The 22,596-nt window shown below is 39.5% G+C and overlaps 1 protein-coding gene across 1 annotated transcript in view; it reads right to left on the reverse strand.

The window, feature by feature from the left end:
- The window catches only part of LOC126428424 (uncharacterized), a 118,223-nt gene extending 97,686 nt beyond the window's left edge, over positions 1-20,537 (reverse strand). Inside the window, exons 1-3 of the mRNA XM_050090351.1 lie at positions 20,035-20,537; positions 19,699-19,781; positions 4,373-4,801 (exon numbers count right to left, since the gene is read on the reverse strand). The gene's annotated coding sequence lies outside the window, so the exon portion shown is untranslated. The remainder of the gene's footprint in view (positions 1-4,372; positions 4,802-19,698; positions 19,782-20,034) is intronic.
- Between the last annotated feature and the right edge of the window lie 2,059 nt (positions 20,538-22,596).

Below are 22,596 nucleotides of genomic sequence, written 5' to 3' on the forward strand. Positions count from 1 at the left end.
ACAAACTAGTCAAACACGACAGTATATGGAAATATGAAATATGTCTGCTTGTGTCTGTATGTGTGGATGGATATGTGCGTGTGTGCGAGTGTATACCTGTCCTTTTTTCCCCCTAAGGTAAGTCTTTCCGCTCCCGGGATTGGAATGAATCCTTACCCTCTCCTTTAAAACCCACTTCCTTTCGTCTTCCCCTCTCCTTCCCTCTTTCCTGATGAGGCAACAGTTTGTTGCGAAAGCTTGAATTTTGTGTGTATGTTTGTGTTTGTTTGTGTGTCTATCGACCTGCCAGCGCTTTTGTTCGGTAAGTCACCTCATCTTTGTTTTTATATATAATTTTTCCCACGTGGAATGTTTCCTTCCATTATAGTATATGGAATAGGAATTCTGTAAGTAATTAAAAGAGTTACGATTCTTTTCCAGATATAATGTACTGTGTTGTGAGAATTTTGCTGTGTGGGAGAACAATTGCAAGCTAGTTTGGGCATTTATCTCAACATAATATAAACAGGTACTGTATTTAAAGAGATTTGATGCTTTGATTTGACCAGTAGCTTAGATAACGAGAGTTGTTATCTAAATTGGCCTATCTTGTAATTACTGCTTGATATTGGTGATTATTGTCATCAGAATGTTTGGATATGTCTATTCGTGGTGTAATCGTGTCGTTATTCAATCTCGACGTTGTGTAAAGTAAGGGTGCTGTCTTTCAGAATTCGATATTCGAGGCAGCTGCATAGTCATCGGTTGAGGTTGCCGCTGTAGTAATTATACTACGGATGATCTGTCTTCGATTTGTTCCTTGAGAGTGCGATTACGGTACTAGCTAGACTTAGAGTAGGCGCCACGCACTCCACTACGACTGGAATCTTCTAAAATCAGATAGCGATCTGCAGTTATAACATCAACTGTGAAATTAGAAAACTGTACCTAATTAAAGCTGTAATGGTCGATTGGTTCACCCAAGTATTTTGCAAGGCAGGAAGCCATACATTAACGGTATAGTGATATTGGTACAGTACGATCCATTGTCATCATAAGTTCGATATTGGGGATCGCCAGTGGGCGCGTTACAACTGAAGTCGCTGCAGAGGCGAAGCTTACCTGTCAGCTTCTTAAAGGTGACCTGTGGTGTAGCCCGTTCACTGGAAGAAATATGCCAAATGACAGAGCAACATCAAACAGTCTAATTTGGCCTTGACAGAGTCGTGCAACATGACAGGCATCTGCTGCACTTGAAATAATAAATCAGGGCAGGCAGAATCTTTGATGATAACGTGGGCCTGAAAACAAGTAGCACAACCGAGCCCAACGGAAAAACAGATGCAAACTCGGAGCAGAGGGGCTCCAGTTGTTGGTCCGGAACTTGATCTGACACTTAATTTACCTTATTGGCAATCGAGAAATCTATAGCGTTAAACACATTTAACCCCAATACATCTGCAGTATGGGAATGATCCACAACAAGGAAGGTGAGAGGGCAAACAACAGATCTGAAAGAGTAAAGAACAAAGAACTGACCTAGGATCAGAATCTGCTGTTTTTTATAGTAAACAAATTTCCATGAAACCTGTGTGAGGATAGGGGAGCCCAAGTCCACGTATGTTTGTGTATTTACGAAAGTCACTACGGATCCTGAGTCCACCTGCATTTTTAGCAGTTTATTAAACACTTGCAAGTCAATAAAAAAATTTTCCGGGGAAACAGTCATTGTAGAGATACAGTTTATGTCCATCACTACTACAAGGATGAGTTACACACTCGTGTCACATGAAGAAATACAGGCAAGCCAGAAGGCTATCGTGCAGCTGCTGTTGTGACATGACCTGTTGCTGCTGTGGCTGTAACTGATGCTGTCCCACACAATGATGAGTCTAACGTTGTACTGCTGCAACAGCTTCCCCATCATCCTGAACACTTGCAGCGTGCCTAGCAAGGGTTGACTGAGCAACTTCTGATATCTCCCCCCAAGCAGTAATTTGATTACCTGCAGCCTGTGACACTTCAAAAGACTGTGCTATATTGAGCACAACTGTAAGCGTCAGATTATCACACTAAATGGTTTTTCGCTGACTTTCCTACCCGGGGCAAGACGAATAACAACATCATACACCCTGTGATCAGCGTAGGATTTGTGATGGGTACTAGTGACAAATTTACGACGACAGCTCAATCCGTAAGATTCTGCAGACCAGGTATTATAAGGATGGTTTGAGTGTTTCTGAGGATGGTAAAATTCTAACACATCGTAAAGACACGTGTCCTGTCATAGCAATAGGTTGAAAAAATATTGCACATTTTATCAAATGATAAGCTCACCAGTTCTTGCAAAGGTGCAAGTTGGCACAACAATTGATAAATGTGTGGCAAAAGCCAGGAAAGAAACCAAGCCCTACATAAGTTTGCATCGCCCACACGAAAATACTGCACATGTTGGTGGAATCATGTTTTGTAGGAGTCCCAATCTTCAGCTGATAGGTCACATGCTGGAAAGGGCAATGGTTGCACTGACGGGAGAGTAACCTGCCATCAACGTGCAGATGCCACCTCATCGAGAGTGGCAGTGAGAGCCTGCTTCTGGACAATAATGCGTTGGAGTATTTTTTCCATCAACATGTTTGTCCGGTGACTCAGCACTGACACTAACATGTGGAGAAGACATAACCCTCCCTCACTGCCTCGTTTGCTATAGCAAGAACATATAAAATTTATGAAACATAGTACTTTATAGAGCAACACGTAAGATACAATGGTGAACAAGTTGTGCGTAGCACTGAACATACTGAGAGGAAACAGCAACACAGGTTACAGAATAGGCTGAGCACTCGTTTGCGATCGCTTAAATAGTACGGTGTCTTTGGCGGCTCACCAGAGCCTTCATAAGCAGGCCTGTGAACTGTACGGTTGCACGATCTCCGAAATCAAATGCATCACATGTGAAGGCACATCAACAATATAAGCCTAACAGTGGTACACAGAGTGAACAATATAAGCCTAAATTATAATCTAAAAATTTTAACAACAAAAACAAAAAGAATGGCCTTTTTAGTAAAGTACCCCACAAGGACTAAGACAATCATCAATAACGTAATGAAACAGGTGTCCCATTTCCAGTATCTAGGATGTGGCATAACTTTTGAAGAAGAGAAATGCGTAAATAAGAAATGGCACCTATGGGGCACGATTAGAGGAACACTGAAGGATAAAAGTAGAAGAAATTTTATCAAGTCATGGCAGTACCCGGAGTACTAGATGGACCAGAAAACTGGACATTAAAGACTTGGGCAACTTCAAACATCAGAAATGAAGCTACTTAGATCAGTGAAAGGCTGCACAAGAGAAGATAGAATACAAAATGAAGACATAAGAAAAGAACTGGAGGTACAGCCATTAACTGAAAAAGTAATCCAATGGAAGCAGGATTGGAAAGAGTATGTAATGTGTTTGTCACCTCAGAGAATCCCTCAACAAGCAACGGAATACACTCCTATTGGAAGTAGGAGTGTGAGAAGGCCAAGGAAGAGATCGCGAGGCCAGAACAGGTCATAAAGCCTAAGAAATGGGAGAAGAAGAAAAGAAGAAGAAGAAGAAGAAGAAGAAGGAGGAGGAGGAGGAGGAGGAGAAATAATGATACTGCTTTGTCCTTTTTAATTTTCATCTTCAAGTTCTTTTAGATATTTTGAGTAGTTGCTGTATTTCCAGCGTGAGCCATGATCTTTGTGTGCGGTAGAGATATGCAAGTGGAAGCGGTTTTTGTCTCAATTCATTTACTGTTGTCAATCTTCTGGCTTTGATATCCTCACAGTTTCGCAATCATATGAACAGCTGCTGGCGCTCTGACACAGTCAGTGAGGCCTGACAGTTCGTAACCAGAAAATTACCTTAGTCTTACAGTGTGATCCTTTTACAGTCATGACAGAGACCCAATTAATTTCAGTTAATAGATATTCATGGATGGTGCTGGAGACAAGTAATGAAAAAAGGGAGACATGATACACTAACAAATTCCTGAACATTGTTCTCTTCAGTGGGTGACCATCACCATCTAAGCCATCACCCACAAGAAATAAACATCCCAGACACCTCACCTCAAACAATACACCACTGCCTCACCTGAACTCTTTAGTACTTCAATTTGGGTTCATCAGATTTTTTCCCTATTAAAAATGACTGGCTTGATTCTAGAATTAGTTTAAATTAATGACTACACACCTTCTGTCAATGCCTTAAAGGATATGAAGACAAAACAGGTTCTCTATTCAATTAAAATAAAACGTGACTAAGAATACCAATTTTACATTTTAATCAGATATCAAGAACATTACTCTCCCCCAAAACGTTCAAATGAGTTTGTTACACATTATACACATCTTACCTGACAACGTATACTTTGTCGTACCACAATTCCGCATCTTGGGACAGACACTTCCAACGCGAGCACACTTTCTGCACTACGTCTAAGAGCTCACTGAAGGTCAGGTACGACATGATCTTTATCATAATCTCATCCGGCAAGTCGAGAATGCTCGCACGATAGGTGGCCACACTGCTGCCAGTTTCAGAAGTGCACCCATTTTCAGATTCCTCCGCAGTTTTTGTCCCGGCTGCCTCAGAATCTCCCTTAATCCCACCAGTTTCATTAGACTCTGTGCAGTAACACATGGAACTGTTTCCATCTGCTGTTGGATTATGTCTGTCTTCTTCAAGTGCTGGACTCCCACCACTGGCAACTCCACTGTTGGCACTGGAGTTCTCGTGATACGTCGGATAAGAGGCCATGACCAGAGTTGTTGCAGCACCGTCACTAAAAGCAAATGACAACACCGTATTACAGTGTACATTACAAAAGACAAAAAAGAAAAAGAGAGAGAGAGAGAGAGAGAGAGAGAGAGAGAGAGAGAGAGAGAGAGAATGCGCACGCACATTTTAATCACTCTTGGTAGACATCACACTTACTGCCAGGAGACCATTACCATGAAGCTAACAACTCGACTGTTTTAGAGGAAATAGAGTTTTAATATTTTAGGCATGCTTATATACTTTGTATGATCACTATTATACAAGGAGTTCACAGCTGAGCAAGTAGGCACTTAGTTTCATAATATCAAAGCCTCTGGTTTGCCTGTCACTGCTGGTACTTCTTTCTTCCACTCCCACATAATCCCAACAACAGATTTATTATAACTGTGCAAATTATTAATATTAAAGATTTATTATTTTTCCATAATCTTTATCACAAAAAAGGAGAAAATTTTTTGAGGTAGAGTGGGAATTAAAGAAGGTTATTCATGAATTTTCAATCAAATCACTACAGTCATTTTATTTATGTTACTGTATCTACATTTTTGACATGTGTAATATGCAATCTATAGACAACTGTGCAAACTGGAATGATGATGATAGTAAAGACATGGAAAACAATAATCAATGTTTAATTTTTGCATGCAGATGTTTTTCAATGTGCCTACTGCAAAACAAACTTTGTTTACATCCAGTTCTCAGTCATCATACACTTTCGTTACATATCATGCACATCTGCCCTTAGAATTACATGGGAATGTAGAAGAAAATAAGTACAGGCAGAGAGATTCGATCCAGAGATCTCACGCTTATGACACTGACCGCTTATTTGCCCGGCTGCGGAATCCTTGAATACTAGTGACCTTAGAAACTATGTAAACATGTCTAAAATTTTCAAACTCTATTTTCTCAAGAACGGTTGAGAGTTGTGCCTTCCTGTTTACATCACAACAATATTAGGAAAAGGATATATCCACAATGGATATAAGTCTTATTTGCCCGGCTGCGGAATCCTTGAATACTAGTGACCTTAGAAACTATGTAAACATGTCTAAAATTTTCAAACTCTATTTTCTCAAGAACGGTTGAGAGTCGTGCCTTCCTGTTTACATCACAACAATATTAGGAAAAGGATAGATTGCCACTCACTATAAAGGTGACCTGCTGAGTTGGAAACAGGCACAACAAAAATACTGCTATACATAATAGCTTTTGGCCAAAGTCTTCTTCAGCAAAGAAAACACACACACACACACACACACACACACACACACACACACACACACACAGACAGACAGACACACACACACACACACACACACAGACACACACAGACACACTACCACTAGCAGCTCCAACCGGAATGCAACTGTTGAAGATGAATAGCTATCTGGTGTGGGAAAGGGAAGGGGGAGGGATAGCAGGATATGGGTGGAGGGAGGGAAAAGTACTGTTTGGCAGGAAGTGCAGGGACTAAAGACCACCAGGCAATGTTGAAGTCCTAGTTGTGCTCTATACATCCTGCCAATACGAATCAAATTGATGTAAGAGATGTTGGAGCAAAACAGTGATGGTGGTGGTGAAAGGACTGCATTATGCATCAGCAGGTAATTCATGATTATCCCAGTAAGTTGCTTCTTGTAAGAGGCAGATGGATATTTTATAAATACCAACACTTTTCAAGAACCCACTAAGATCTTTTAGCACTTCTCCCAATGTGCCATGAACTAAAGGGAACACTTTCACCAATTTCCACCAACATCACTGTTGGTCGGTTTTCAACTCCTCGCATTTGGCAAATTTTTCCAGTTCTTTCGTGTCAATTCTGCCACCACCTCAGAGAGCAATGTCAACTCTTACAAATACCTGGATATAACAATTTGTCGGGCCATGAAATGATCACATGAGCACAATCATAGTCAAAGGAAGTGGCAGACTTCAGTAATGGGAAAACACAGTCAGTCTACAAAACACTCATGCATCCCATCTAGGTGTGTGGGATGCACACCAAATAGGAGTGAGAGAGATACGAGTACGATTGACAGGGGATATCAAGCTGATTCCATGTTTTTAGATTTCCAGAATGCTTTTGATACCATTCCTCAGTAGTAAGTTCTGATCAAATTGCGTGCCTATGGAATATCATCTCAGATGCGCAACGGGACACATGGTCCCCTGTCAGAAAGGTCACAGTTCATAGTAATTAATGTAAAGCCATTGAGTAATATCTGGAGTTCCTCAAGGAAGTGTTATAGGCCCTCTGTTGTTCCCGATCTGTATAAAAAATTTAGAAGACAATCTGAGTAGCCTTCTGTTTCAGAATGGTGCTGTCATTTATCATCTTGTAAAATCATCAGATGATCAAAACAAACTGAAAAATTATTTAGACAACATTCTGTGAAAAGTGGCGACTGACTAAATAAGTGTGAACTGACCGAAATGTCTACTAAAAGTAATCTGCTAAATATTAGTTACACAAACCTAAAGACTGAACTCAACTAAACATTTAGAGATTACAATCATGAATAACTTAAATTCAAATGATCAGATAATGTTGTGGGGAAGGCAACCCCAAAGGCTGTGATTTAACAGCAGAACACTTAGAAGATGCAACAGGTCTATTAAAGAGACTGCCCACACTACACCTGTCCATTGTCTTCTGGAATACTGCTGCACAGCATAGGATCCACATCAGGTAGGACTGATGGATGACATCTAAAAATTTCAACGAAGGGCAGCTCACTTTTTACTATCACAAAATAAGGGACAGAGTGTCATGGATACGATACGCAAATTGGGGTTGCAATATTAAAAGAAAAACCTTTTCAAACAAAACAATCTTTATTGAAATTCTACATTTCTAGTCTTCATGTGTAAAAATTTATTTCTCAACAGTCATCAATTTTGCTGACACAGCCACAACCTGAACTCCACTTACACTGTTTCATCACTACCAAAGTTAAATTCTCAAGTGTGTTGTTGAAGTTTTGGAAACAAGTGAAAATAACATGATACCAAGTTAGGACTGTATGGAGGACAATCTATGTCAGTGCATCCGAGGCATCGGATTGTTGCAGATGTCGCAGCACTCTTGTGCAGCCTGACTTTGTCATCCTGAAGTAGAGGGTGTTCCATGAGTGGAGTAGAGCTTCAAATTCATGTTTCAGTTTCCTAAGGGCCTGTTTCTCACACATCGAAAGAGTTGTTACACACCACTATATTACACACAACAACAGTTATGGGCGCTCTAGCACCAGACAGCTGCAATTGTGTCAGAAAAGTGACAAAGGCAACTGACTAATATGCATGATATGTACTACCACAACCGATATCGAGAACAGAATAAAAAATTTGGAGGTATTACTTTTCAGCATGGTCTGTTACATAATTACACTGGGGGAAAAAAAGAAACTTGTGGCACAACTTCACTAAGAGTGACCGAACGCATCCTGAGGCATCAAATAATCATCAAACTGGTAATGGAGGGAAGAAAGAGAGAGTGTAGAGGGTGGTGGGGGGATGGCAAATAGTACAGGGAGATTTAGATTTGAATACACTATGCATCTTCAAATGGGTGTATGTGGTAATAGTTATGATGCAGAGATAGAGAGACCTGCAGAGGATAGAACAGCATGAGAGCTGAGTCAAGGCAGTCTTCTGAACGTAACAAATAAAAATTACCAAAACAAAACATAACGCAATGAAGTGTGACATGTTATTCTGGGAGTGAGATGTCCCACTTCACTGCTCTCCACTGATCAACAAAAGATGTACGTGAGTTAAGATAGTTAGTACACTGGAAGTACCCCACTTTCAGGTGGTGTTTTAGCCTGTGCAGATTGGAGTTGTACTGAGCTTGTGATGTCGGTGAGGGGGGGTCGTGAACGGGCACCTCTACCTGCTGGGTGGAATTGCCTGCTCTGTGGTGTCACGTGTGAAGGGCTTGGAGAGGATTTGATCTCAGTGACATAAAAGAAATGCTTGCCAGCAAACAAATGATGAAATATTTTTGTACGAATCGTCGTCATCTTGATCGATTCTCATACAGATGTAAATTCTCTTGTCTGATCAGAATACGTGCAGATGTAGTCAATCTATCATCATCTAGAATTATGTATTAAAGGCAGTACATGGAGTTCAAACTATCTTGGTGTGTTATTCCATTGGGTACATCAAACAACAGAAATCTCTTTCAGCACCTTTTGATGCAAAAGGGAAGAAGTCCACAAAGAAGAGCTGACCCACAATTAAAGTAGCAATGATTAGTAGGACTCATACCTCCCGAGTGCTTGTACACACACAAAGATTAGCTGGTTACCAAGGTAAGCATGTACGGGCCAAATCACAGTTTAATCTTAGTTTAATTAAAGGATGATAAAATAGACATACATTATATGAAATAAATCACTGGTTAACTAAACAACAGTAAAATAAATTTTCATTATAGCATACTGTTGACTCTGTTGCTGCATACAACTGTTAACCTACACTAATGACCCACTCAAAGTATTAAACAGAGGAGCACCATCAGCTCCCACCGCTTATCTGATTACTAATCATATCATAAATAACTGTCTCATTGTGGGACTGTGCAGCTAGCTCAGAATCTGGGTCATTTTTGTGTATGGATTGTAACTTTTTTGTCACCGAGCTCACTATTTATATCAAACTACTGCTGCTCACTTGGACATATGCCAACACAAGTTATCCCAAGTTATCCTATGTTAGCATAAGCAGTAATGTACAAATAGGTACAGTGTTGCAATTATAAAACCACAATGGAATGGTAAAAAAACAATGTTTTTAGTGACTGAGGCAGTTTATACATAAGCATCCTGCTGGAGGGCTAAACACAAGAAATATGGCAAGCAACAAATATATTACGAATACTTTGAAGAATTATACTACAAAAATTCTACATATTGACCAATGTATCACCAGGGAGAAACATTACAACAAACAGCTGAGGTGGCCACTCCTAACGGACAAAGCAATCGGTGCAAAAGGCGAGACTGCATCAGCTGCCCCTTCAGCACAGAGGGACAGAATTGCCCAGCACTCGGGAAAAATATCTGTATCTGTGCACGTGCAATGTTATTCCATGTGAGTTCTACATATACCTACCTTATCTTCCACATTCCCCATACGGCTTATTCATTTTTTCAGGTGGTTGTAAGAGCGCTCAATTCATTTCTCCATCACAGCGCGACAGATTCTCACAAAGTACTTACCGTAAAGAAGACACGTCAATTTGCAGACAGGCTCCATTAAAAGATACTTACATTAAGCTTTTGGCCAGAGCCTTCATCAGTAAAAGAGAGAGATACATCATTCACACACAAAAGCAAGGCCACCTCTCTCTCTCTCTCTCTCTCTCTCACACACACACACACACACACACACACACACACACACACACAAAAAAAAACCACCAATCCAGCATCTCGGGCCCGAGTTGTGTCTGCGTGAGGTGTGCTTGCTTGCATGTGTGAATGGTGTGTGTATGTATCTTTATGCAAGTGCGTGAATTGTGCCTGCCAGCAACTTGACATGCCTTCTTTACAGTAAGTATCAACCTGTCTTTTCCTAAGTATCAACCTGTCTTTTCCTAAGTATCAACCTGTCTTTTCCTAAGTATCAACCTGTCTTTTCCTACATTGTTGATATTCCTGCCTGACGTTTCCATTGTTTGATTCTCACAAAGGCTGCACCAGCATAGAGTACAGAGGCACACTCTTCTTTCAGCTATTTAACCCCTTTTGCTGCACTTGGGAAGCTACAGTGCATTTTCGCTATCTTCGTTAATGTAGCCGTTATGAGCAAATGTCTTTTTCAGGTAGTGCAGTTCTGCTGGTAGGTTACCACCATCACATATCTTTCGCAGTCTGGGTACCGGCATTCTCACTACTGAATATCACTGTTCAACACAGCAGTTAGTCACTGGAACTGATTTAATTACTAATGTGAGAAAACTTCATTACACAGATATGCCTGAAAAACTGCATACGTACACTAGGAATAATATTTGTGACTGAGGTATGAGGGACATTCAGTCAGTAATGCAACACACTTTTTTTCTGAAAGAATGTCGGTTTTATTCAGGATTCCAACACAGGATACTATTCCCCAATCTTTTCGATACAAAATTGTATTTTTTAATGTAACAGCCTTACACCACCGCACTGGGAGGGCCTGTATGCCTGCATGGAACACACTAATAGCAGATGTCGCAGATGACATATTGCTGTATCGACACCCTCCCCATCGTCCACATACTGTTCCCGTGGAGTGCATCCTTCACTGGGCTGAAAAGATGGAAACAAGAAGTTGTGATATCTGGACTGTAGGGTGGGTGAGGAAGAACAGTCCAATGAAGTTTTGTGAGTTGCTCTTGAGTGCACAGACCTGTGTGAGGCCTCGCATTGTCATGGAGCTGGAGCTGGAGCAGTTAGTTTGGATTTTTGTGGCTGAAGTCATTTCTCCAATTTCCTGAAGGTGGCACAATAAACTTGAGAGTTAACTGTTGCGCCACTAGGGAGGAAATGTAACAGAGTCCCAGAACATCATTGCCATGACTTTGGCTCAGGTCGCAACTGCGAACGTTTTCTTTGGAAGACAGGGGGTGTGATGCCGCTTCACGGATTGTGTTTTGTTTCCAGTTCAAACTGATGAACATGTTTCATTGTCTGTGACAGTGTTCCACAAAACACTGTGACAGTCTCAAAAAGGTCAAGTAATTCCACACGGATGATCCTCCGCTGCTCTTTATGGTCTTCTGTTGGGTGACGAGGAACCCATCAGGTACCCCAACTGACGGACGAATGTTTCAGCATTACCGACACAGCCATCCTGATGTGCAGCAAGGTGTTTGTTTGTGAGCCACTAATCACCTTGAATGAGTCTGTCCACACATTCCAACATTGCAGTAGTCACAGCTGTGTGGGGCCAGGAAGCACGTGAGAGATCGGACAGGTTTGCGCGTACTTGTTGCAATGACGACAGAAGCCTCGCCCAACAACTCACTGTGCTTTTGTTTACAGTCAGATCTCAGTAGACATGCATACCTCCATTACAGATGCAATTTTGGAGGCTATATATAGCACCACCACCTATCGGGAAACTTTAGGGGTAGAAGTGCAAGTAGTCAACGGTGTCCCACAACAAATTCTGCATTTCAACTGAAATTGACCTAGAAAAAAAAAATGTGTTGCATTACTTATTGAAAGCCCCTCATAGGAACGAATGGACCACCACTTCCCAACAATATCTTCAAATAAGATAGGCTGTAGAGCCTTCGGAGTGGCACACTAAAAAGGAAAACTACGAAGATTATCTTTCATCCAAACAGTAGTGTCACTTCTCAACTAAAGAGGAAAGTAGGAACTCGTTGAGGCCCACTATTCTTGAATTGCTGCCTGTTGTTGATCTCCTCAGAATTTTAGCCTGCTGATTGTCACTTTATTTGATGCTGATAAGTTTTGCACTCTACATTTTCATTTTCATCTAGTAAAAACCTGACGATTGTCTCAGTATATAGAAAATTAACTTATATGAACCGGTACATTCATGCTTCCTGCCATCACCACTGCATCTAAAAGCACACTGTTCGAAGGATCTCTGATGCAAAAAACTTGCCATAAGAAGTAAACCACTTACAAAATATATATCACAGGCAATCTCAGGAACAGAAAACAGCTGGGGAGGGAAGTAAAAAGCTTGCATTTTGCCGTTATGTGGATCAGTGACAGGAAAGATTAGCTGGCTCCTGAAGAGACATAGTATTAAGTCAATATTCAGGTGTCAAGTTAAAATAAGTCAATTGTTGAAGCACATGAAACATAATGTAGGCCTCAGAAATGCCAGCATTTACAAAATACCACATAACGTATTTTATGGCATAAAAGACGCAACAGACTAGCTCCTGACAAGAACATTGTACTGTTACCAATAACACAAATTACTTTCAATTCTAGTTTACTGGCATCATGGACTGCAATGACACATCATTGACTAGACAGTGTTCTAGGTTTGTGATCGCAGGGTGCGAGGGAAACATTGTTAACAAGTTTGTGAATCCCCACAACTCATGTTTATGGCATCGGTGCGCTACTGCTGCCAGATGAATCCAGTGTTGCCAGATGGAGATAGGTTCCCACATTACTGAATACATGGCCATTTTCAAGACTGGCAGGAATTTTAAATCGAACACTCGAAATTTTTATAATAATTTCAAGCATAAGACACACCTGAACTGTCATTCTCAAGTTTGTAAATAAGCAAGGCATTGTTTACAGAAACAAATATCTTTGCGAGGTCGCAGAAGATTCCTGACAACTTATTGCTTTTTTCTAATGATGTACTTATCTTCTCAACAAAACTGCATACAATGTCTATCATGTTTTTTCCTTCTCGAAAATCAAACTGTTTTTTTAGAATAATGAAATATTTTGGATTCGGGTAACAGCAACTTTTTCAAATATTTTAGATATGACTGGAAGTACTGAGATAGGATGTCAATTTCCCATGCCCTCTCTTGATCCCTTTTTGAAAAGTGGTTTAACTTTGCCACATTTCAGTACCTTTGTCACTTTAGCTAGTGGGTTTGATATTGTGCTGTATACAACTGTAGCTGGTATTCCATCTCCACTTGTCGAGATTTAGGGGGCCTAGTTTCTGTAATGCTAAGACTGCATCTTCTACATCCTTCACAGAAACTTTTAAAAATTTTCTAAGATGTTCAGAGTTTTCATCAAGGCAAAAGGGATTTACTCTGCTGTGATAATCTGTTACACTGACATCAGGCCTTGCTAGCACAAAAATGCATGCACAATGCCACAACTAAAACTTTTGATAACTTACTCAGTGATATAAAATCTGAAAACAAGTTGAAAAAGTTTATCTTTGACGACTACTTTTATTCCACAGGAGAAATTCTATTACTGTAAAAGGTGGTGGGTAGCAATTACTAACTCTCATCTGCATATTTAATAAAAATAACAATAATAATAATAATCATAAAACTTATAAATTATCAGCGTGTAGCCATATTTACAAATTAGCTTAATTTGCAGTATGAATGAAACTGACTTGTTCCCCATCATTACAATTTATTGTGCAATTGGCTCATGGAACATGCAACTAACGAGGCTTGTAAAATTCTGTTAGCAACAAGGTGAGTAACAATGTTCCTTGTACAGGTACATGAGAAGTAATAATGTACTACATACCAATGTATTTGAGTAAATATTAAGAATGTAATGCGTGGTTTCAGTTGTCTGAGACCGCAGTCGTGTGTGTGAGTTGCATTTGCGTGTGTGTGTGTGTGTGTGTGTGTGTGTGTGTGTGTGTGTGTCTGTTGTTGACGAAGGCCATTTGTTGAAAGCTTTAATTGTGAAAGTCTTTTTGTTGTACCTATCTGTGACTCAGCATCTCCACTATATGATGAGAAGCAAATTTCCTTCTCATAATATTGTTAAGCATATAATAGGGAGACAAACAGCAATTAGTTAACTGAATTGGGAAGGCAGCAGTATTTCATAGTTCCCACCAAGATGGAGTAAAAGAAGCTCCAAGGATGTGCCATGTCTGAATGCTTATTTTAACAAAATACAAGCAAACCCTGCAAAATTTGTTTCTTGAACCTACACAGAAGTTAGAAGAAATACAAAGAGCATATCAGACAAAAATAAAAGAGGGGATTAAGAACAATACCGACACATCAAATGGACATGTTGTTGTTGTTGTTGTTGTGGTCTTCAGTCCTGAGACTGGTTTGATGCAGCTCTCCATGCTACTCTATCCTGTGCAAGCTTTTTCATCTCCCAGTACCTACTGCAACCTACATCCTTCTGAATCTGCTTAGTGTATTCATCTCTTGGTCTCCCTCTACGATTTTTACCCTCCACGCTGCCCTCCAATACTAAATTGGTGATCCCTTGATGCCTCAGAACATGTCCTACCAACCGATCCCTTCTTCTGGTCAAGTTGTGCCACAAACTTCTCTTCTCCCCAATCCTATTCAATACTTCCTCATTAGTTATGTGATCTACCCATCTAATCTTGAGCATTCTTCTGTAGCACCACATTTCGAAAGCTTCTATTCTCTTCTTGTCCAAACAATTTATCGTCCACATTTCACTTCCATACATGGCTACACTCCATACAAATACTTTCAGAAATGACTTCCTGACACTTAAATCAATACTGGATGTTAACAAATTTCTCTTCTTCAGAAACGCTTTCCTTGCCAATGCCAGCCTACATTTTATATCCTCTCTACTTCAACCATCATCAGTTATTTTGCTCCCCAAATAGCAAAACTCCTTTACTACTTTAAGTGCCTCATTTCCTAATCTAATTCCCTCAGCATCACCCGACTTAATTCGACTACATTCCATTATCCTTGTTTTGCTTTTGTTGATGTTCATCTTATATCCTCCATTCAAGACACTGTCGATTCCATTCAACTGCTCTTCCAAGTCCTTTGCTGTCTCTGACAGAATTACAATGTCATCGGCGAACCTCAAACTTTTTATTTCTTCTCCATGAATTTTAATACCTACTCCGAATTTTTCTTTTGTTTCCTTTACTGCTTGCTCAATATACAGATTGAACAACATCGGGGAGAGGCTACAACCCTGTCGTACTCCCTTCCCAACCACTGCTTCTCTTTCATGTCCCTCGACTCTTATAACTGCCATCTGGTTTCTGTACAAATTGTAAATAGCCTTTCGCCTCCTGTATTTTACCCCTGCCACCTTTAGAATTTGAAAGAGAGTATTCCAGTCAACATTGTCAAAAGCTTTCTCTAAGTCTACAAATGCTAGAAACGTAGGTTTGCCTTTCCTTAATCTTTCTTCTAAGATAAGTCGTAAGGTCAGTATTGCCTCACGTGTTCCAGTGTTTCTACGGAATCCAAACTGATCTTCCCCGAGGTTGGCTTCTACTAGTTTTTCCATTCGTCTGTAAAGAATTCGTGTTAGTATTTTGCAGCTGTGACTTATTAAACTGATAGTTTGGTAATTTTCACATCTGTCAACACCTGCTTTCTTTGGGATTGGAATTATTATATTCTTCTTGAAGTCTGAGGGTATTTCGCCTGTTTCATACATCTTGCTCACCAGATGGTAGAGTTTTGTCAGGACTGGCTCTCCCAAGGCCGTCAATAGTTCAAATGGAATGTTGTCTACTCCGGGGGCCTTGTTTCGACTCAGGTCTTTCAGTGCTCTGTCCAACTCTTCAAGCAGTATCGTATCTCCCATTTCATCTTCATCTACATCCTCTTCCATTTCCATAATGGACATATACAAATAACATGGAAACAATGTGGGACGTGGTTTGATGAAGAATGTATGAGAAGAATTGAGGAGCATGGCAAGGCAGGAATGAAATTATTTCAGAGAAGAACTAGAGCAAATCCGAATGAATATGATGAAAAGTGTCATGTAGCTAGGAGGGTTTGCAGAAATAAGAAAAGAGCACTAGAAAAGAAAAAAAAAATGGAAGGAAAAAGGAGATAAATTACACTGTCAAAATTACCAAGGAATATTCCTGCTAAATACTACATATACAGTGATCTCCAAGAGCCTACCTAGGAGGCTTACTCCCTATATGTAAGAGAGACCTGGAGACTATCAGACTGGCTTTAGAAGAAATAGGACAACTACTGACCAAATATTCATTCACATTACGCATACTACTTGAAAAATGTTATGAACATCAAATAAACATACACAAGCTTTATATCAATTTTAAACAAGCCTGCGACAGCATCGCAAGAGTGGCGTTGCGGAATATGATGGAAGAGGCTGGAATACCTAGGAAGCCTGTTAAACTTACTATGATGACCCTCAGTGAAACCAACTGTAAAGTAAAAATACAGGGTGAAATCTCCAGGGAAGTGGAAGTGAGGAGGGGGCTGAGACAGAGTGACAATACCTCCTCACTGCTATTCAAGCTCTGCCTAGAAAAAGTCATAAATCAGATAGAGATAAATAAAGGAGGAAACATAATCGTTTATTGCTGTACCTAGCCTGCGCAGATGATGTGGTATTAATTGCACGAAACACTGCTGTGCTGGCTGATACCTATCAACAAACGGCGAGAGGTACAAGGGAACTTGGCCTGGTAGTCAATATCGAAAAGACCAAATATATGGCAATGACCAACCAGCAAAACCTACCAAATCTCAAGATAGACAACAAGGAGTTTGAAAGGGTGAGAGACTTCAAGTATCTCATATCGACTATCCCATAGACAAATAAAATTGGCGGCAAGGTGAAAGCTAGACTAGCACCAGGCAAAAGATGCTACTTTGCAACACTATCCATGCTTAAGAGCTCACTTCTATCACGAAAATCTAAAATCCTCATTTACAAAACAATTATAAGAACAGTTATGTATGGTGCCAAGACATGGACCATAACTGCAAATGAGGAAAGGATCTTTAGCATTTGGGAGAGACCATAACTGCAAATGAGGAAAGGATCTTTAGCATTTGGGAGAGACAGGTTTTGCGTAAGATATAAGGCCCTATATACAATCAAGGTGGTTGATACATCCGTGCGAATGCAGAATTAGAACAACTTTTTGAAGAACCTGACATTGTCAATACTATTAAAATAAGAAGACTGTGTTGGGCAGGACACGTGGTCGGAATGAAGGAAGGTAGAACAGATAAGAAGATTTTTGATGGTACAACTGAAGGCAAACGACGGGAGGGATGTCCCAGAAAGAGGTAGGACAGAATTGAAGAAGACATGAAAAAGCTGGGTGTCAGAGGATGGAGATGGAAAGCCATGGACCGGATAGAATGGCAAGATATTGCCAAGGCCCTTCAAGGGCTGTAGAGCCAAGGAGTAATAGTTGAATCTAAAACTATGCACAAAATTTATAGAATAAGTGGTTCACAAGATAGACTTAATTTCTCTAAATATATTAAACCCAATTTGTTGCTTTACGTTAGCTGGGAGATTGTCGAATACCTTACCATCAGAGCACTTTTTTGTAATAAAAGTACACCAGAGTTAAACTGAAATAGATTTTTAATATCAGCATAAAAAATCAGGTCAAGAGTAATATTTGATTCGAGTTGTTGGCTTCGATAACTGACATAATATTAATGGCTACTGTGAAGCCACCTTTGGTGCACATATTCACAGTTCTGCTGTTAGATGGTGAAGCCAATGGATGCGAAAACAAAAAAGCCTGGATGTGGTGACAGACTAAGCCCAAAGTCTAGGTTAGGTTGGAAAGTGGCAGTTTGGTTGAGAGATGGTGAAGTCAACAAATGTGAAACTAAAAAATCTATTACAAATATATGGGATTAACCATATTAGTTTTCTATCACCACATTATCCATGTTTTATATTAACTGCTGATTTAAGTTTTAATTTATTTTACATACAGCAACCCTCTCTGTCTTCACATTTTGCCATTCGGTGCACTAGCCCCACTTTCTCCAGTGTCACCTCTCTGGGTTTTTGGATACTGTAGTAAGTGCAGCTTTCCTCGTGGCAGCTTGCATAAGGTTCTAGCTAGTTCAGTTGTTCCTTAAGGCCGAGCCTGCATCACCTCAAACTGATATGTTTTTATTAGTGCTTATAGACAATTTTCCACACTTTGAAGTCACCAGGCCAAGTTCCCTTGTATCTCTCTCCCGTTGTTGATAGGTATCAGCCAGCACAGCAGTGTTTTGTGTGATTAATGCCACATCATCTGTGTAGGCCAGGTACTGCAATAAACGATTAAAAATGGCTCCTCCTCTATTTATGTCTATCTGATTTATGACTTTACTCGTTCCCCACCAAATACCCTTTTTATTTTGTTTCAGGGGCACTTCCTTTTATCTATTTCACAAACACTTCTAGCAGATTTTATCAGTGGCGTGGACGATGGGGAGATGCTTCAAGAAAAGCACTGAAGAATGTTGTAGACATAGTTATGCAAGTACTTAATGTGCATGTCTATTCTACTCCACGTAACAGTAATCACTGAGCCTGTGTATAAAGAAATATTATAAAATACTTTCTTTCTAATGCCTGTTTAGATCGCATAAGATGCACCTAAACTGGCATGAAACCATGCATGGTATCAGTAAACTTTCTACAGGCAGAGCATTGTTTGTAGCCCTCATATGAAAATGTGGACATTCAGCTCTAATTGCCTGCAGTTCAAGATGAGGAAAACTTGTTGCAGTGACAACACTTAGCTGTAGATTAGACCATTTAAAAATAATCGTCACTGATATCACGTTACAGTCATCGTGTTGTTTACTGTGTTTGGCACACATTTCCTATGTTACTGGTCAAAGTTGACAACTCATGCTGAATATTCCCCTTAATAAAAAAGAAAAAAAAGCATTCAGGATTAAAGGAGTGAGGGTGTGAGCATAAGAATTCCATGATCTTTAAGAAGGCTTCTGTAAGATGTAAAATTATCTACTTCACACAATATTCCAACTGATCACTTCTGCTGAATAAACACTTAACTTGCACTCCCCTTATGATTATTCCACAAACAAATGGGGAGTGAAAATACGCAAACTAAAAACTTTTCTACAGGTCAACACAATAAGAGATGCTTCTAAGGACTAATCGTGCTAAACTGAGCTTCTTGAGCTAATTTGCCTAGGATGGCCTACAATCTGTTGTTTTAAGTCTAATGATAAATTCAACTGTTGATTCCATCAATTATATACCAACACTAAATGAGTCATCTGAAACAGCATGTGTGGCAATATCATAAGCATATTACTATAATCAGTACTGACCTAGTCGGACCGCCGTTTACAAAAACCGCCTTTTCGCGTTGTTAGTAGTTTATGTGCGATATATGTATATCATATGCATAAAAATAATTGTCAGATTTGTCTACTATGAAATACAAATTTCCTGGATATACCTTCAAGTTTTATGGATTAAATAATGTTACACTGGTTGGTACAATGACGCACGTTTGTGGTTGTGAGAGTTTGTTTTCATCATCTGAAATAACAAAAATTGAGAGAATTAGTAATCGTGGTCGTAGTACCTAAATGTAGAAATGATATATAATTGTTACACATATTTATACAACTGAAACACAGTTAATAATACGTAACTTTCCTATCGTGATACCTGTATCACATAGCAAAAGTTTTTAGTCCAACAAGATCTTTTTCCGCAGCATGTTGACGATTTCAACGAATCTAACAATTTAGTGCCATTAGATTATAATCAAATAGCTGTATTTACGAACCTTCTTTAATCACTTTATCACCCCTACATCACCGGGAACGGGAAGTTTTTTCATAATACTGCGTATCCCTCAAACTCTTAATTCTTGTTTGGCACGGGATTTTTCATAATTTTTTTTTTTTAGTTGCTGTGGTACAGTTTTCTCGTTACTATTTAGTTCAACATTAGTATATAATCATGTAACAGCAGGACGCAGAAAACGCAGCTGGGGATGGCAGCATGCCTGTATTTATTTTACAAACATTTTGTATTTAATAAACGGTTGACACAATTGCGAGCACCACACCGGGCGGAGTAAAAAAAGAAAACACGGCAACCTGTCACAACGAAATGAAGGACTATTACACACTTTTAATTATTACCAACACACACCTCTCACTCTCACTATTCGAAAATTTATTTTCGTTACTTGTATATCACGGCTATGTTTTGTTCCCACAACCCTAAACTCATAACAACTACGTTACACAACCCCTCCTCCACCCTCCCTGACAGGTAGCCATATTATTCTTCATGGGGGGTGAAGAAACGTCATTGTATTCCGCATCCAAAGATGACAGGTGAAGAAGAAGCGGTTCCTTACCATGATTTTATTTATTCGTCCATAGACCATTTGGTGTAATAATATCGGATGTGTCAGAAACGAACAGAAATAATATTTATATATAAAACATTTACAAAATTCGGTCGGGTAAGGTGAGGAGAGGGCAGGAATTCTACAGTAGCCTATAGCCGGAGTAACACCTTACGTTTTGATTGGTTGGAAGGCGTGACCTCATCAGCAGCACTGTGGGGCTATGGTGTCATTCCTTTCCACCCAATCAGTGAAGAAGGCGTTCCTATCCATTGAGCGCGTCCTTTGAATGGCCAACTTGCTTTTTAGATTTTGGTGGTGTATCAGATAACAGCGAAATGCAAGACATTTGCGGACAATAAGAATCCCATAAGACAGGGAAAGGCTTCGAAACCGAGAAGGAAATTGTTTGGAGCCCGCGGCTTCGATAGGCAAACATTCTTGGAAATTACCAGGAAATGTATGACATATTTATAAAGAAAAGTAATATTCACACCGGCATACCATATTACTTTGCGCTTCAGGTGAGCTCCTTCACTTAAACCTGTATTCATATCATTAACATAAATATTGCTTGTTCATTATTTTGTCATACCCGTGAAATTCTTATTTTAGGAAAAAACTTGAACCTGTAGCAATTGTTGCGGTTCTCCTGTTTAATTTCTCCTGTTTACATCCAATCGCAGTTCAAACACTATATAACATACCACGGCAGAAAATTTTCTGCAAGAAGAACTAAGAACAATTGATATTCTTGTAAAAAATATGTTTTTGTGTATACAAAATTTCCAGAGTCAAATTCAGCCTTTTTATCATCACATTGTTGTTATTAATTCCGTGTTTAATGTAAATAATTTGAAGGATACACTGATAACGATTAAGCTGTGCGTCAACATTTGTGAAACATTGTGATTCTTGCACCTCAGTTCAATAAAAGATTTTGTTAAAGTAAAAATAAAATTAATATTCTTCTGTAACTGAAAGGTTACTGCCCTTGCCTTCAGTGTGGAAGGACATTGTACCTCATCAGTAAGGTCTGGAATGATATCCACTCAGCCATATGAGGAGGAGATGAATAAAAAAATCAATGGCAGCATCAAAATTCATCTATTCGCAATAGTGGTTGGAGACATGCTGATCACATCGTTGCTCACAGTGCCTTGTAGGCAGCAAGCTGGAACAGAGCTAAAGCATAATCCCTGAGTGGTGTTTTAAATGAAAGCATTTAATTCAAGTAATTCTCAAACATTGCAATTGCATAAAGTATCTAACTTATTCCAAGAGAATTATTCCAGTGGTTGCCGAGGAAAGGCAACTGCTGATTGTATGTCTAATGTTGTAAAGATCTACGGTTAGTGAACCAACTTCGCTGATGAACGAAAATATTATGGCAACTGCCCACTGTGTGAATGAATGCTACATAGTGGCATTGAGTGCACATGATGAGATAAAAAAAAGTCTATATGCAAAGCAGAGATGAATGGGGAATCATTCTGGTGATTCTCTCTTCATGTAGCTATAAAATACAAGTCCTTTCCAGACACATTTCATGTATTTCACTATATTTGTGGATTCACTTTTAATAAAGGGATGAAATAATTTTCTGCAAATTCATTGTTTCACTAACAGTACAGAGTTCGGTTAATGGAAGAATAGTATAACAGAGTCCAAAACAGTTTATTATTCCTCCCTTCAGAACAATCAAGGTGTCACTCACCTGTACCAGTGTCGTATCAATATGAAGGACAGTTCATTGCAGAACACAAAGTTCAGATATTTTTCAGCTTTTTTTTCAGCTGTGTATTATATGCTGATTCTTGAAACACATGACGAATCATAACATAGTGTTGAATATGTCACAGTAACACTGAAGGTTAGATTGCTAACATCCAGAAACTTTGTTTCATATCGACTCCACCATTCATAGCCTCAAATGAACTGTTCTAATTGCCAATTTGATTTAAATCCTTCTGCAAAATCATACTATGA

Source organism: Schistocerca serialis, chromosome 12, assembly GCF_023864345.2.
Source record: "Schistocerca serialis cubense isolate TAMUIC-IGC-003099 chromosome 12, iqSchSeri2.2, whole genome shotgun sequence".
In the NCBI taxonomy this organism is placed as follows: domain Eukaryota; kingdom Metazoa; phylum Arthropoda; class Insecta; order Orthoptera; family Acrididae; genus Schistocerca; species Schistocerca serialis.